Here is a 16,282-nt window from a genome sequence, read left to right as displayed (position 1 = left end):
TTAGCCTATACTTCGTCTCACCCTACGATGGACTAAAGGCAGAAACTACGGACCGCCAGATCCAATCACGAGCCACTTACAAGTTGCGTGGTATTTCGCTTCGATGCACGTATCGGCGCCCGCGTCTCAAATCACTAACGGGGAGGGGCGGACGGTAGTTCGAATTGGATAGAACTGAGTGACCGAACAATTTTACATTGCAAAGAAAGCTATGTCATACAGGCTCTTTGCAGTGTCGAAGCTATAAAAATGATGCAGCGCTTTTGGACTCGGAGGATCATTCGTCCAGCCCTAACCAATGCTAAGCGTGTCATATCTTAGCTTCCAACGAGATTGGACCTTGCGTTCCTTGGCTTTGGCCTTTAGTCCATCGTAGGATGAGACGAAGTATAGGATCTCAAGCAATAAATATTTCGCAGGCCCGGAATCCGTAATCGCTTGGCATTCCAGTACGGCGGAAGCTGCGTCCTTGGCGAGCCAATCGGAACGTGTCCGCGACTGCGAAGAAACATCAGGCTCCTCGCTACGTCATGCTCCAATATGTGTGCGTTGCACTCCTATACACAGAGCATATCGAAGCCGCCGGCACGCAATGCGGGGCTTATCGTTCACACTTTGCCAAGTTACAACGAGACAGTGTATGACCATGGGCTTTCACTCTACTGGCGCCGCCATGCTGTTGCCGGCTCGCTATAGGCCGTAGGGCCTACAGTCTTCCGATAGTACTAATGGGCGAGATTGTCACGCGTTGTCGCCACAAAGCAGCGATTCTCGGAACTACAGTACCGTTGGTAGTACAGGACACCTTGACGTCATGATCTCGATACGCATTGCGCTTCTCGCTTGCCGACTTGAAGCGAGAGGACGAGGGCTGGGGGGCGGTCACGTCATCTTGTTTTTCTTACCCTCTAAGGTGAGTCGAAGCGCAGTGGTGCTCTGTCTGTGACACATTACGGGGCGAAATGCAGTTTCATCAAGGTAAGACGCCAGAAAAAGATTTCGGGATACGAGAGCGCCAGCTGGAATGACTCCTTACTTTTTCTAAGCGCGCGTTGCAGCTTTCAAGACTCTCGCTTTGCGCAGGCGGTTACGTTTATGTTCGCAGTCCTATTTTTTCTTCTTTTCTTTGCGGTGTTTTTAGTTCGCTTTCGCCTCCTTCTGTTTGACGCCCACAAAACTTTATCGTTGGTAGAGTAACCTGCCATGAACTTATCTTTAATTTTGTCTATTTCGAACACAAATAAATCATTTGTGCTTCAACAGGAGTTAAATGCGTAGCTCGGTAAAGCAGCTACTTCATGTATAACACGCTTTAATTGAGCGTTCACTCCTATAAAAACAAAGCCGCTGGGGTCGAGGTGCTATTTTGAACAAATTAGTGTTTTTTTAGACGTTATGCTGTTTACAGAAACTTGGTGTACGGTAGGGTGTAACGTATTTAGATTACCTACGTATTGATTTTTGTTTTGCCTAAATTTCAATTCAAAACATGGTGGTGGTGTGGCTATCCTGACGAGAGATTTTTTTATTGAATACATTACACGATTGCATTTGTACGACTCAGAATTATCAGGTATTGTGTCTTCGTAAAACTCGTAAGGTTTGTGCTATCGTGCACCGACCCCGAATGGTAGTATTGATGCATTTTGTTATTTCTTTATCAAAACAGTCTTGTTATTTTTAATAAGCAATGCATACGCGGTTTTCTGCGGTTGCGACGTCAGCATTAATATTGCCACGCGCGTCGCCGAGGGGGCGCGTGCCTGACTGAGTGGTTGCCATGCTTGGATTTCGCTCCGATGCCCCAGGTATGATTCCTGGGTACGGACGTTTCCCTTATTTATTCTGTAAAATTAGACGTCTCGTAAGATCAAGAACCTTGTCGTCTGATTAAGGTAAGAAACGTTCTGTGCCCAATGTTCCAACAACACACGCGGGTGCACATGGGACTCCGCCTGGCGAGCCGGAGTAGTCTGGCCCTAACGCTCTACCCGGCTCACACGCTGCCATGGACTCTGCGACGCAGCCTTTTTCAATTTCGGTTTGGGTTGAAGTTCGCCCAATTGAACCTTTAGTTTCGGCATTCCTTCGTCCCCTCATGAATCGTCATTTATGATCCTTTGGTGGAGGTCGGGATACCACGATCCATGCCCGTGAAACACACGTCTCAGAAGTTATTTTGGGCTCTATCATTTTAAGTACCGGAAAGCTTATCACCTACGACGAACCTGAAACCCGGTCTTGCAGCCGTATCCAATGCCTGCCCCAGGATTTAATCCATCTGCTGTTGAAGCAAAAACGGGTTTTTATCTGCGATGAGCACCACGTCGCGGCAAGACGAAGCACAACTGACTTTCATCGTCTGCGTGCAGGCCCCGCCACGGACGCCGGCGACTTTCCAATGCTACCATCAGAAATATGCGAAGGACTAGTTCAGAAAGCAGGCGCGCGTTGTCCAGTTCATTAAATATGGGCCTGAGCAAAGCCTAAGGAACTTTTACTTATTTCTGGAAGGCACGGCAGGCACCTGGTACGAAAACTACGAAGTGTCGATTTCGCCTTTGGAAGACTTCCACGCCAACGTTCGACGCTCATCTGCCAGCCAGCAGTGACGACAGCGGTCCCAATAATATCTGAAAGCAAGAAGCGAAGGCCCAAACCAGAGCGTCATAAATTTACTCGAAGTCTTTCTCTGCCTGATACACTGCGCTGACCGAAACGCTTCTGAAGTGAACGCGTTGCGGGTCCTGATGCTGGGAGTGAAGGAAAACATATTCGAGGACTTCTGCAAACTGCACCTACAACCTTCTGAGGATTCATAACTGATAACCCAAAGGTCGAACGTACCTTTCAAGCACTGGTCTATCACTATATACGTCTTCCCGGCGTCACTGCCCTCTTGCCCTCCAGTCGTAACAGGACGGACATACACGAGGTCATTGGCGACATCGTTCGGTAAGAGCTCAGGAAGCTCCTGCCACCTGAAATCCAGCCGGCTTCGCTGTCGATTTACCGAAGTTGTCCATGAGAAAGTTCAACGGGCATTCCAACAGGGGGCTCCTGCCAGCATAACCGCAACCAAATAGCACACCCTGACCTACGCCGCAGTAGCCGGGACTCCGACTCTAGCTCCCCGGTAGCATTCGATACCGCGGCGACGTGACCTATCAGCGCCGCTTTCCGACATCGGGGAAGGCAGCACCAGATCGTCCACAGCTAACAACCGGCGCCTAAGACGACGGAAGTGTGGCACACGGCCGACCGACGACCGCAGTGTTATCAATTCGGGGGGGGGGGGGGGGGGGGGGGTCAAGCACATGTCCCAGAGGCGCCAATACCTACAAAAGGGCCTGCCAGGTTTTGCGCCAAGCGAACCGCGACCCCGACTTTGGAATCGACCAAGGGGCATCGAGGAGTACCGAAGAAGACCCTTCTTCGTGGTGCCAACTCTATCATGAGGTTCCTGTTCGCCTTCGGCTCGCAAGCGCTTTGGACTTCAAGCCGCTCTTGGCGGGACAACATGTACCCTTAATGTAGTCGGGAAAACTAAGCACGGCGACGCCGGGAGAGTGCGTTGCTGTAGACGACCAAAGTAAAGAGTCACCAAGAATGGCCGGAGTACTCCCATTCTTCCGACACCACGCATCGCAACGGCGCTCCTGCGAAATTGCCCAACTACCTAGGCGTTTTAGAGCGCAGCTCTTATGGGCCCTTTTCCAGCCTGAGCGGCGTCAGCGTCGACGTCGCCGTCGGCGTCGGCGTCGGCGTAACCGGGGGGGGGGTCACGTGACCCCCCCCCCCCGAGATCACGTGACCCCCCCCGAGGTCACGTAACTACCCGCAGGTGACGTGACCCCCCTCAGTACCCTTCCCTACTCCTCCTCAAGAGCTGCGCTCCAATTCGGCGTTACAGGGATTTGTAAACGGCTTTCATTTTTTATTTCCACGGCCAGGTCTGATCGACACTGGGGGACACTGGAGCCCTACTACTCGGCCTTGAGTGGGAAGCTCTCTTTCCGCCTGCGAAAAGTGACGACGCCGTGGGATGGAGCTCAAAAAAGATGCGCGGGAGGACACCTCATAACACCATTCGAGAGAGGCACTTGTTCCAGCGCATCTCCCGCTAGAGGAAAAACTCTTTCAACGGCGAAGTGTCGAATGACGAGGCCCTCTCGCCAAGAAGTTATTGGAGGCGTCGGAGCAGGTGTGAAAGTTTACGGTCAACGAGCTCTTCGCTAGTAAGAAGTTGTTGCAGTCGGCGCTGTTTGGACTCTGATGTGCGTGTACCCAGTTCCGTTTTCAAGCTGGTGCAAGAATCCCTATGTAGCGGAAAGAGGATCAATTCACGTACTTCTGTCGCAATGTCAAATGGGAGCACGGCAACCAATGGGGGAACATGCGGATTTGTGAGGTTAACCGATACGTTGAGGATTGGCTTTTAATCTGGACGAACCATACCTTAGAATCGGCGGTCCCATATTTTTACAGACGTAGGTGGACCGATGAGATGTTTGAGGTAGAGTCTCCGCTTTAAGCCACGATGTTGCTTTGAGGGTGAAGCGGCTCTGTCCGAGTCACCACTCATAATTTGTTCATTAGAGCTACATGGCGTGACGCTTGTGGTCGCCGACCAGATAACAATTCGGATTGCCCGCGCTCGTGGCGCTCGGGATTCGGTACGCTAGCTCCCTACTCGTCGTTTTCTTTAAGGTTGCTACACACTGCTAGCGTCCAGATCCACGGTTATACGTCCACTGCGAGGTTTGTCGCTCTGCAAGGCTGTGCAAGGGACGTTATCCTCGGAATAGTTTCTCTCTTCGAGTATGGCACCGACATCCCATTCGGGGAAAACCAGTTGACTCTGCGATAGCAAATACCATCTAGGCCAAAGCTGGCAACTCCCACAGAGCGCGGGCGAAAAGGGATCGCAGCGCCCCTCGCGAACTCGGATTTTCCGCTAGCCGACGACTTCTCCAGAACACATTAGTTTTGCCCATCTCCGTGCGAAATGACAAAAAAAAAGTGTCAAGAGTATTCGTTGCTTTGAATGTTAAAAATAGGTGCCACCTCATGAGTGAAGGGCATTGTTTTCGCTTGTGAACGATGTCAGAGTTTTTAGATCGCAATATTAATGGTCTCCTGTAAAAACAAAAATAAAAAAAGAACACTCTGTCAGAACTTATGTAGGCCAGACCAAACACGAATGTACCTTCGCGCTATTTTAAAAAAGGGCAATGTACAAATATTGCAGAACATAGCTACGTTTTAACTTACGGTTCTAATCAATCAATCCGTTTTGTTGTTGCAATTCCGATTTCCCGTGAATGTGTTGCTTATAACAGTTTTGTCCAATAGGCGAGCTGGATAATCCCGTTTAAGTCGTCTTCAGGTTAAGAAGCAAAAATGCAACTTTGAACAACGTACGTTACTGCGATATTCTGGAAGTCGATTGTGCAAATGCAGGTCTGATAATATTACTGAAGTCAATAAATGTGGAGTTACAAAAAAGCAAACTTCTCGCATGTGCAAAAGAACAAAAGAGGAGTGCGTCATAGTGAAAATAAAGGTGATTTCGATCGCGTTATATACGATGCACAAATTTCGATTGTTAGCACCAGTATGACCAACGTCTTCGTCGTCTCCTACGATAAAAGCCGGCAAGCGTTGGAGCGAAATTCAACTCCTTCCAATCTTCAGTCTACTTACTTTTTTTTTTCCTTCGAGACAGGAGAAACTACGCAGCCGCGTTCTTTCTTCCTCCCGCTTTTTTGTTTTCTTTTTTGTTTTTGTTTTCTTGTTTTTTTCTTGTTGTTTTTTTGTTTCCTTGACGTTCAACCCATTCCATATTTTGCTGTTCCTTGTTTGGCTTCGTTTTTTTTGTTTTTTTTGCTTTTGCTTGGCGCTTATTACGGCCGGTTAGTCTGTTACGAGGTGCGGGGACATTTGGAGGGCCGTCTGCAACTGTTTTGTTGTTGTTTTCTTCCACTATCGTTTGCAACAACCTCCTATTTCCGCCTTCGATAAAGTTTCTAATCGGAAATTTTCATATGTGACTTTTTGTATTTATTATATATATTAAAAAGAGCAAGCTCGTTATGCATCTCTATACGGATTTTATTAATGTACGCGGGCAAGTCTGCTATGGGTCATCGTTTGTTGATCAACCGGCCTCCTTCGAGCATGCACCAGCGCATACTTGGAGATGGAAGGCATGCCATGTTCTGCCTACCACTGCAGGAACATGTTTTTGCGATGTCCTGGAAAATCCTTCTTCAGCTTCCTGAAGACCGAACAAACGTGAGCAATCATGTTACTGCGGCGTTCAAATTAAACTGGAAGAGCCATTCAAGTTTGGCTTCAAAATCGCCACTGTGGCCTTAACAGACGATTATGGGAACTCCATGGAGAGCGCGAAGAGCTTCACGGACGACAGAACAGATGCACAACTGAGCACCCAGTCCTATGTAGCCGGATGGGCATCAGTCAGATCTGTCATGGTGCTTGTCAAGTCCAACGGCAATTAGAAACACGCGAACACGACGAAAGACATTACCTTCAGGAAAAAAAATATTCGTACGTGAAAATGAGACCATCAACCGACTTAGCTCGTCACCTAGCCGGCAATATTAGCCGTGCCTTCGACACACATTTGACCGATGTATTGCACCAGTCAAGAGTTCAGCTGAAGGCGTACTTGAGGTCACTGATCGACACTCGTAACCAAGGCACGGTGCGTAAAGATTGCCTGGACACGTACGGCAACAGGATTGAATGTACTTTTCAACTGCTTCGTCAAGCGAGCAAACAAAAAACCGTCCAAAGTAACTGGGAAACGAAATACAAGAGCAAAAACTGTCATAAACTGCTTGCACGTACCAAATATCAGCGTGCGACTCTTAATTAGCGGGCAGTGTGAGCTGCACGACGTCATTCCCTTTTCCTGTTTTGTCTTTAGTTCGAACAAACGACGCGACGCGAATGCAAATAAACAGACGTGTAACAAGCAGCTGAAAAAAAAGTGAAGCTCTTTTTCGATTAGTTTCGTCGCGTTGCTTCCGTTTAGTTTGTTGTTGACTCAATACCTACGGCGACCACCACGTACGCAGCGATCGTTGTCGTTGGAGGAGTTTTTTTGCTGGGTGATTTGTATCTTTGTATCGTCTGCTAACGTCTTTGTTTTTTTCCCCATTGCTCGCGACCGTTTTCCTCTTCTTTTCATTTTTGTCTGGGACGGAAACTCCATCTTTCATGGCAAATTAGGAAAATGTTTGCATAGCAACTTTTATCGTTACGTTTTGTTTTTGTTATGCTGCAGCGGCTGGTGCGCGTCCTCTGGTGATCTTAACACGGTGTTTGGGCACCTTTTAATGATCACCCTTCAGGTAAAAAATTGTAACAATTCAGTTTGTAATCGAATAACTGTGACCTCTTACGACGTAATTCGAGTAGCTAAACCCCTTCGTTCACCTTCCAAGAAGCCCTTGAGACGCGTGCGATGCCTTGAGTGGCGTTCGAGTCCGCTAAATAAACTGCTCTATACTTTGTTTTGGGATCATGTGCTGGGGTGGCGGAGAATGCGTCCAAAACTATAGGTCCTTCGGAACGCGAGACTTGGAAGTGTAAAACCTTCCGACACAAGGACTTTCGCTTGGCTCAGGGATATATTCAGAGGGATTCATAGGGTCGGGCTGGTGTTTCGACGACTCTCTATGAAGTGAACTGAAAGCTTGATATGTTGTTGTCGATTAAGTGAAGTTTTGATACGTTGCTTCCTTTGCCGGCTAAGCTCGAGGAATTGCTGGCCTTTAAACCCGTTATGGAAGGCCTAAAGTTTGAAGTCAGCGAGCTCCAAGCATCAGCTGAATTTTGTTCTGCCCGGTACGATGCAGTTTTGGAGTCGATCAAGAGTAATGACGAAAAGACCGGCCGTCTTGAGGGGGAACTGTTGGAAATTAAGAGCATTGTTGTGGAGCAGTCTCACACCATTCAGCAGCTTCAGGGCGACCTAAGTGATATACAGACGCTAGGAAACAGAACTACTATAGAAATACATGGTACGCCAGATAGCCAAAATGAAAATCTCGGTCACCTTTTGAACCAGATTACCTCCAATATGGAGCTCCCCCTCCCCCCCCCCCCCCCCCAACAATCTGACGTAACTGAACTCTACCGCCTCCACTCTAGGAAGGGAGCCACTGCACCTATCCTTGTAAGGTTGCCGTCGAGCTGTGCCAGAGATAGGTAAATGAATCACCGCAATCGACTCCGTGAATTCCCGCTTCCGGATGTACTTTCCGGCGTTTTCTTTGATGAACACCTCTCCGAAGTTTGCACAGAGCTTCGCTGGAAGGCGAGAGTGAGGGTCAAGACTATGAATTATAAGTTTGTTTGGGTTAAGTCGAGAAATATTTATGAAATAAAGTCCGAGAATATGCACATTTGCGTATCAACAATATCAAGGATTTTGAAAAACCATGTTAGATAATCATGGTAGTCTCTTTCTATAAGTGTGAGAATTTCGATGAGTATGAGCAGCTGCTCACAATACCTTTTAGGTCATTTACCGTTCTTCACATTAATATTAGAAGTTTGAGAAAACACTGGGAACACTTTAGAGTGTTAGTCTCCTCTCGTATTGACGTGTAGGTTTTAACGGAATGTTACGTCCCAGAAGCTATGCGGAATCTTTTTAATCTGTAAAGGTATGATTCCTTTTGGTTTTCTCGTCAGCCGTCGATTGGAGGTGGGTCGTGATTTACGTAAGAAATGAATGGTTGGTTTCAAGACAAGATGTATTTTTTAATCACGCTGAATGTATTTTGTTAAAAATTTAGAGTTCTAACCACTCTTTGGTCTCCTAGCTTGCGATAGACCACCCTCCACATGTATAAGGAAATTTATTTAAGAACTTAAGCACACCCTTTCCGAGGTTGGTAGTCAACCTTTTTTTTTCCCATAGTAGGAGGGAGACATGAATATCGATCTCTTGAAATATGACAGGTCTGAGGTATGTGATTACTTAAACATTCTCGCTAGCGTAGGTATTGAAAGTACCATCAGCGTTCCGACTTGAGAGAAATTGATGGCCGGTCGGCTCGTGTAGTCCTGTATCGATCACATTCTGGTTTGAACGCTAGGCGTAAAGGAAAAGTCAGCTGTAATCTCACAAAATTGTCTGACCCCAATTTTTTCGGTTGCCGGATGATACGGCCTAATGCCCCAGCAGTTGTTTCAATGATGGAAAAAACATTCAAATTAGAGATAAAAAAATACTCGATCGCCTGGTATAGTTCTATGATTGAGCCTCTTTTCTACAACCTGTCTCATATTCTGATGTTTATTCCAAATTCATGCTTGTTCACGACTCATTTATGCCGAAGGCAAAGCGCACAGTCGTGGTTAAGTATCGAAGGTCAGAGCAGCTATGGTGGAGCTCTCAAATTGTGGCTGAGATCTCAGATAAAGGAAATTTGTAGACCTGGTGTAAGCGAGCACCTAAAAATGTTAAACTACGAGCCGAGTTTTGTGCGGCAGAAACAGGGGAAATGATCTTATTCGGTCTCTCAAACAAATTTATTTTCAGGAAAAGTTCTCGGAAAGTCGTTCTATTATTGCGAAAACGTAGTCGATAGTATATGGGATTTGAGGATATCAATGGCAGCGCTCTCTCGATAACGTGATAGTTAAATATTTTGGAGATATTTCAGCTGCTGTAGAAAATTTTAACCGCTTTTTTGCAACTTCATCTGAGCAATCAGTAAGTGTGCACGTCGAGGAGGTGACCTTGAATAAGCCAAATTGTGCGTCGGATTTTTTATGTGACATGGACGAGGAAGGTTTGCGGTCGATTTTATTCACTGTGAAATGTTTTCGGTCCCCTGGGGCTGACGCAGTGACAGTCGGTTTTCTTCAAAGGAACTTTAACTTTTTTAAAATACGTGATTATCTTTACGTTGAACAATTTTAATAGGTAGCGATGAATTCCGGAAGAGCTGAAAACTGCTATAGTAAGGCCGGTTTTTAAAGGCGGCACATCGACAAGGAGGGAAAATTATAGCCCTATATTCATATTACCGGTTTTAAGACACCTTCTAGAAGAACGCATTTTCCACATGATGACTAGTTTTTTGGGCAGTTACCCATTTTTATGATTCGCAATACGGTTTGGTTCCGGGAAGGGGGACGCAACTTCTCTTAGATGATGTCGCCAATTATTTGCACTCTGCGTTTCATGATAGTACGTTTCCTTGTGCCCTTTCTTTAGACGTTTTCAAGGCGTTTGAAACGGTGAATCATAATAGTCTGTTGAGTAAACTGTTTAAGTACAGCTTCCGCAGGCCTTTCTTGAATTGCTCTCGGTCATTTAATCTGGTCGATCGGAGCGAGTGCCAGTAGGTCTACAATCGAGCACCCCTTGTTATCTTTGAGCGGGTGTCCCTCGAGGCTCCCTGTCATCGCCTTTGTTTGTTGACATTTATACCAATAATCTTTCCTCTGCCATCCCTCAATGCTCGTGTTACCCATCGACCGACGACACTTTACAGATTTCTCGGCGCATCATATTTGACAGCGCACAAAATATATTCCAATCAAGTGCCAGTGAAGCTATAGACTGGTATGCCTCCAATCACTTGAAAGTTAATCTAGCGAAAACTCATCAGTTTTAAGATCCATTAAAGCAAGGGTTCATAAACAAGCCTTTTTCTTTGCCTGATGCAGACTGTGTAGGTTGCAACTGTATTCCACTTGAGTGGGTTGACAAAACTAAATGCATGGGCACCATTTTTGAATAGGATATTCAGAGAACAAGCAGTTGGGTCACATATCCCATGTGTTGCGAAATGTAGCTTTTTATTGTACAATATAAAGACTTTTTCGCCCTCTTATGTTAAAAAAATGCTTGTTCAAGTCCTAGCATTCAGTGTTCTGAGGTACGGGGTGACCATATTTGCAAACCGTTTGGGGCAGTGGCACTTGAAAGTGGATAGTGTTTAAAAATCCATTTTGAAAAGTGTTGCTTAGAAGTATGTCTTTTTTTAGAGCGCAGCTCTTAGGGGCCCGTTTCCAGCCTAAGCGGCGTCGGCGTCGCCGTCGCCGTCGGCGTAACCGCGCGTTGCATGCAACCTCGTATCCTGTGCAACCTGTTGCATGTAGCTCAGAGAAGATGCAACGGTATGAATGCAACAGGTTGCATGCAACCTGTTGCATGCAGCTCAGAGAAGATGCAACAGGTTGCATGCAACCTGTTGCATCTTACAAAAAACGCCGCAACGTCGGCGTCGGCGTAACCAAGGTCACGCCAAGGTCACGTGACCCCCAAGGTCACCCCAAGGCCACGTAATTTCCGAGGTCACGTGACCCCTCCCCCAGGGTCACGTGACCCCCAAGGTCACGTGACACTCAAAGTCACATGACTCCCAAAGTCACATGACTCCCCAAGTCACGTGACCCCCCGAGGTCACGTGACCCCCCAATGACGTCATCAGTGATGTCACTGATGACGTCACCGGAAACCGCATTGTCATCGTCATCATCACTTATGACGTCACCGGCATCCGCATCGTCATCGTCATCATCACTGATAACGTCATCGGTATACGCATCGTCATCGTTACTGATGGCGTCATCGGCATCGTCATCGTTACGTGACCCCCAGGTCACGTGACCCCCCCAAGGTCACTTGACCCCCCCCCCCCCAGTACCCTTCCCTCCTCCTCCTCAGGAGCTGCGCTCTAATTCGGCGTTACAGGGAGTTGTAAACGGCTTTCACTTTTTTGTTCTTTTTTTCAGGGAGTACGAACATTTTTTGTGACCTGGAGATGCCTGATTTTTATTCACTCTTCAAGCAAACTGTGACTCTTTCGTATTTATGACTGATAACGTTAGGCTTCCAAAAAAGCAATCCCGCTCTCTCAGGCAACCCGAGTGTTTTGAAATGCCGCGTTATTTCACTATGTACGGGAGGAGAACACGAGCTTATCACGTGCCAGATGTTCTTAATAGTCTTCCTGACTCAAGTTTTTCGCTTGATTCCAAGACAGAAGTTAAGAAAATGGCTCCGTTCACTTATGTCGGACTCATCGCAGTTTTCTTCTTGTGTTCGAGTGTGTTTTATAATATATATACATTAAATAGAATTATGAATATTTTCTAATTTATAGTTTCCAATTCGTGAACGTGTGGGTGTGTGTGTGTGTGGGGGGGGGGGGGGAGGGGGGGGTATGGGAATGAAAATTTAAGCATGTTCCTCGAGGCTTCTATGTTGCTACTTCAGTGGACAATTTCCGAGGTCCCCGTCCCACAAGCCATAATAGGCTTTGACGGACCCTGTAACACCCGTATTTTGAGCGGTAAATAAAATAATAATTAATAATAATATTGTTATTATGATTATTATCATTCATATAACTGGGATACTGCGAAACGTGCCGCGAAATGGCATCTATAGTGTGGAAGCTGCGTCACGCATCATGGCGGCTGTGGTGGTTCTCCTTTGAACCCGTTCGCATTTCCACCTTCTCGTTTTCACCTTCTCATTTCAACCCACCGCAAAACACCTTTCGCTTTTCTCACTTTCTCACTTAAACCGTTCTCAAAACAAACTTTTTTGTTTTGACCATTTTCAAAACGACTTTTCTCATTTTAACCTTTCTCCTTTCAAACTTTCTGGTTTCGACCGTTCTCAAGAAGACATTTCTTTTCATTTTAAACTTTCTCACTTCAAACTTACTAAAAACATACTTTCTGGTTTTAACCATTCACAAAACGACTTTTCTCCTTTTAACCGTGCACATGATCAGGCTAGAGAAGAGCAGTAATTTCAGCATACACACACGGGAAACCGAAATAAAGGAGCCAATGACATTATGAAGTCCAGGCACCTGATGCTTTATTACGCCTTGAAATGCTTCTTGGGGAATGACAGCTAGAGTGCATGCCAATCCATGGCATGACGGCTAACACATAGGCAAAGAAAAAGTGATCGTAAATCCGTACGACCACTGCGACACCGGTTGTGAGTGATTCAATATCCTCACAGAGCACACCAGGAGAGCGTAATTTGCATCCAATGATTCACGACAGAAATGATGATGATATTCTCTATTGTAGAAGGGATGGCGCTATCGCTTCAGTGGGGAGAGGGGCTAGAAAAGCACAAGTTCACATTCTGCGGTCGACGCCTGTCGAGCGCGCAAACTTCCATAACGAGAGTAGTGTCCCTTTAGTATGAGCGTCGTTTTTCGGGGTGACCCAGTCCTGCAGATTTTGGATGCTTGGGTTTAGGTACTCGGCTCTTTTTTCCTGTAAGCCGGTGCAGTCCCATAAGAGGTGCTGAATAGTGGGAAGAACGCCGGCAGAGCACGTGGTGTAAGTTACCGGCGCTCTTGATCCCGACCCTTCCTCGTTCTCCGGCGTCTGATCTCGTGGGCGGCCCCTCCTTGGCTTGTAATCTCGCCATCTGGCTAGCACATCCTCTGTCAGCGCAGCGCCGGTACGGGCTTTGTGTGCCAGCGCCTGCGCCCCCCTAAGCAGTTCCTTGGGTAACGGTGCGGGGTTGTAAGGTGTCTGTTCTCGCAGCCGACGGCGATCTTTTTGGCGGGCCACAGCTTTCTGTTCGAGGGGTTCTGGGTCCGGCAATGCGAGTGGGACTGAGATTCTCAGGTTGGAGCGGTCTTCCTTGTGCTCGCTCGCCCACGTGTAAGCGGCCTCGTTACCGACGCGCCTGCGTGTCCCGGGACCCAATCCACTCGTACTTCGATATCTTTAGCCGTTAACAAATCGAAGCACAGGCTCTTGATGAAATGGCAGAGCGTGCCTTCACGGGGGAGTCTTTGCTAGGCGTGTGAGGGCCTCCCTGCAGTCCCTAAAGATTGTTATACGATTAAGAACGTCTGCTCGGTCGCAAAGTTCTTGTATGCGAGAGGGCGCTAGGTGTATGGCATTAAGTTCGAGACGACTCGTGCTGGGGGAGGGGGGGGGGGGGGGGATCGGTGGCCGTGTGGGCTGAAGCGCACACCCAGCTCGACGCGCGTGGAGCGAAAGCTCGCGCTGCAGAACCCAGGGATCTAGGGCTCGAGCCCCACCCCTGCCCGTTTCGATCTGGATGAGCATCCTACCGGCGTGCGGTCGTGTATCACTACTGCGTGGTGCACGTTAAAGACCCCAGGCTAGCGGTTGTACCGCACTGGCTAAATTGCTCATCTACAGTGTAAACCAGTGTCGCCCCTACTGGCAGACCAACCTTACGCTGTATAAATCACCCAAACGTCCAATTTGATTTGACTCGTGCTGGGTTTCCTGCCATATTGTAAAGTCTGAGCGGAGCAGTTCCGACCGGTCGCGTGCGCTAGTGTGGCCCGTTTTGTTTCGTCACACCACACGGCCTTTGTGAAGACCGCGTGCGCCACGAAGTCCGTACGCGCTGCAAGTGCGGCCCTTACTTCAGGGTGTTCTTCAGGCCTCTTTTTGCGAGTGAGCGGTTTCGGTTGTCTCACCATAACGTCTTCCCAGAGTGGTATGCTTCTCAAAGGCGGGTTATCTGCCACGAATGGCCGCCAACCCTGTAGTCCCAGGCGACATTGACCGGCCCTAGTCAAGGTTCGGCGCCTATGATGGCCAGCTACACGGGTATCGATAATGGCTTGTAAAGCAGGAAGGTCCGAGTATCGGTACAGCTCTTCCGTTCTGGTGTGTCTTGGAAGGCCTGTAATGGCACGCAGGAATTCTCGATGCAAGACTTCCAGCTGCTTGTGCTGTGCCTTGGTCAGGTCGAAGCACGTAGCCCCGTAACAGGCTTTTGATGTGAGGACCGCCTGAGTTAGCAAGCGGATGGTTTGCATGCCTGCGCCACCGAAGCGGTTGCCTATTCTTTTGATCTGGTGGAGTTGCCGTCGCCATGCGGGTTTTAGTTGCTTCATCCATTCCTGTGCGCCACCTTGCTCGTGCAGCGGGACCCCCAGTACCCGAATCCAGCGCTCCGGAGAGCGCTGAATGGGCTGACCGCCCAGGGTTGGGTGTATCTAACCTCTGGAGTGCTCGAGGGTGCCGACGATCGAGAACGCCGTCTTATCCGGGGAGGGAGGGCTGCATACCTGTGGTCTGCAGTCACTGGTCGAGTGTGTCCAAGGCCGTTTCCATGGTGGCTAGCGTTTCCTGGGAGTCAAGCTTTGTGTTACGAGGGTCCACCCAAAGGGTGATGTCGTCTGCACACGTTGTGTGTTGAAGGTGGGGGACGGCGCCCAACGCTCTCGTTATCTTCCTCATCACCAAGTTAAAAGGGTAGACGAGAGTATGGCTCCTTGAGGCACTCCGCGGACGTTGCTGAAAGTGCGAGGTTGCTTGGCGCCCGAGCTGACCTCGAAGGTGCGATTCCTAAGGAAACTCCTAACGATGTTAACGGTGCGGGTCCTCGCGTCGCTCTCTTCGAGTGCCTCGATCGCCGCCGGAAGGTCAACGGTGTCAAAGGCTTTCTTGAGGTCGACCGCCACCAAGAGCCCGGGTACCTTGTTGGTGCATCGCCGCATTTTGCCCACAAAGCTCCTGAGTATGTGTAGGCTGTCGGGGGTGCACAGGCCGGGACGGAACCCACTCTGCCCAGCGTCGTAGTGAGGGCAGTCCCCAGCTTCCTCTAAGATGTACGTAAGTTGAGTCAGCACCAGCCGCTCGACGTGCTTGCACAGCGCAGACGTGAGTGAAATAGGACATAGTTTTTGGATGCAATCCGGCCTTTTCTCCGGCTTCGGGATGGGGTACACCACCGAGTGCTTCCATTCGGACGGCAGTTCTCCCGACACCCAGACGTCGTTAAGTTATTCTAAGAGTAATTCTAAGAGTAAGAGTAAGTTATTCTAAGGTAAGGGCGGGATCACATTGCGCAGCATGCGCTATGTGAACGGGGCGTCGCATTCGCTGTCACCCGGAGTTTGCAGTTTGTACAGGCTTGGGTCAGGGTGGATGGCAGGTTGTGGGAAGAAGGCCTTGGCGGCCGTCTCCTCAAACTGCTCTGATGTCTGGTCGGTCGCCAACTAGATGTTACGTGCCGTGTTGGGCGTCTTGGTCTTGCCGATCAAGGACCTGTGGGTGTACCAAAGCTTGCGGGCACCCGTCCGCTCGTCAAAGGTTGCACAATGGTCGAACCACCTCGATCGAGCCAGGCGCTTGGCGTATCTACGTGCCTGTGCCGTCTTGTTCCGTAACAGCACAAGGTTTTTGAAACGTTTGCCGTTGGTCACGTAGATCTTGTGGAGCCGCGCACGTTCCTCCCATAGGTTAATCAGGTGTT

At 48.5% G+C, this 16,282-nt stretch overlaps 1 pseudogene; it reads right to left on the bottom strand.

Moving 5' to 3' along the window:
• Positions 1-13,161: 13,161 nt before the first annotated feature.
• LOC120846438 lies at positions 13,162-15,725 on the bottom strand (annotated as a pseudogene).
• Positions 15,726-16,282: the final 557 nt, after the last annotated feature.

Source organism: Ixodes scapularis, unplaced genomic scaffold, assembly GCF_016920785.2.
Source record: "Ixodes scapularis isolate PalLabHiFi unplaced genomic scaffold, ASM1692078v2 PGA_scaffold7__128_contigs__length_106722199, whole genome shotgun sequence".
Classification (NCBI taxonomy): domain Eukaryota; kingdom Metazoa; phylum Arthropoda; class Arachnida; order Ixodida; family Ixodidae; genus Ixodes; species Ixodes scapularis.
Note: the sequence above shows the minus strand (reverse complement) of the source record. Positions and strands in the feature narration are given on the sequence as shown.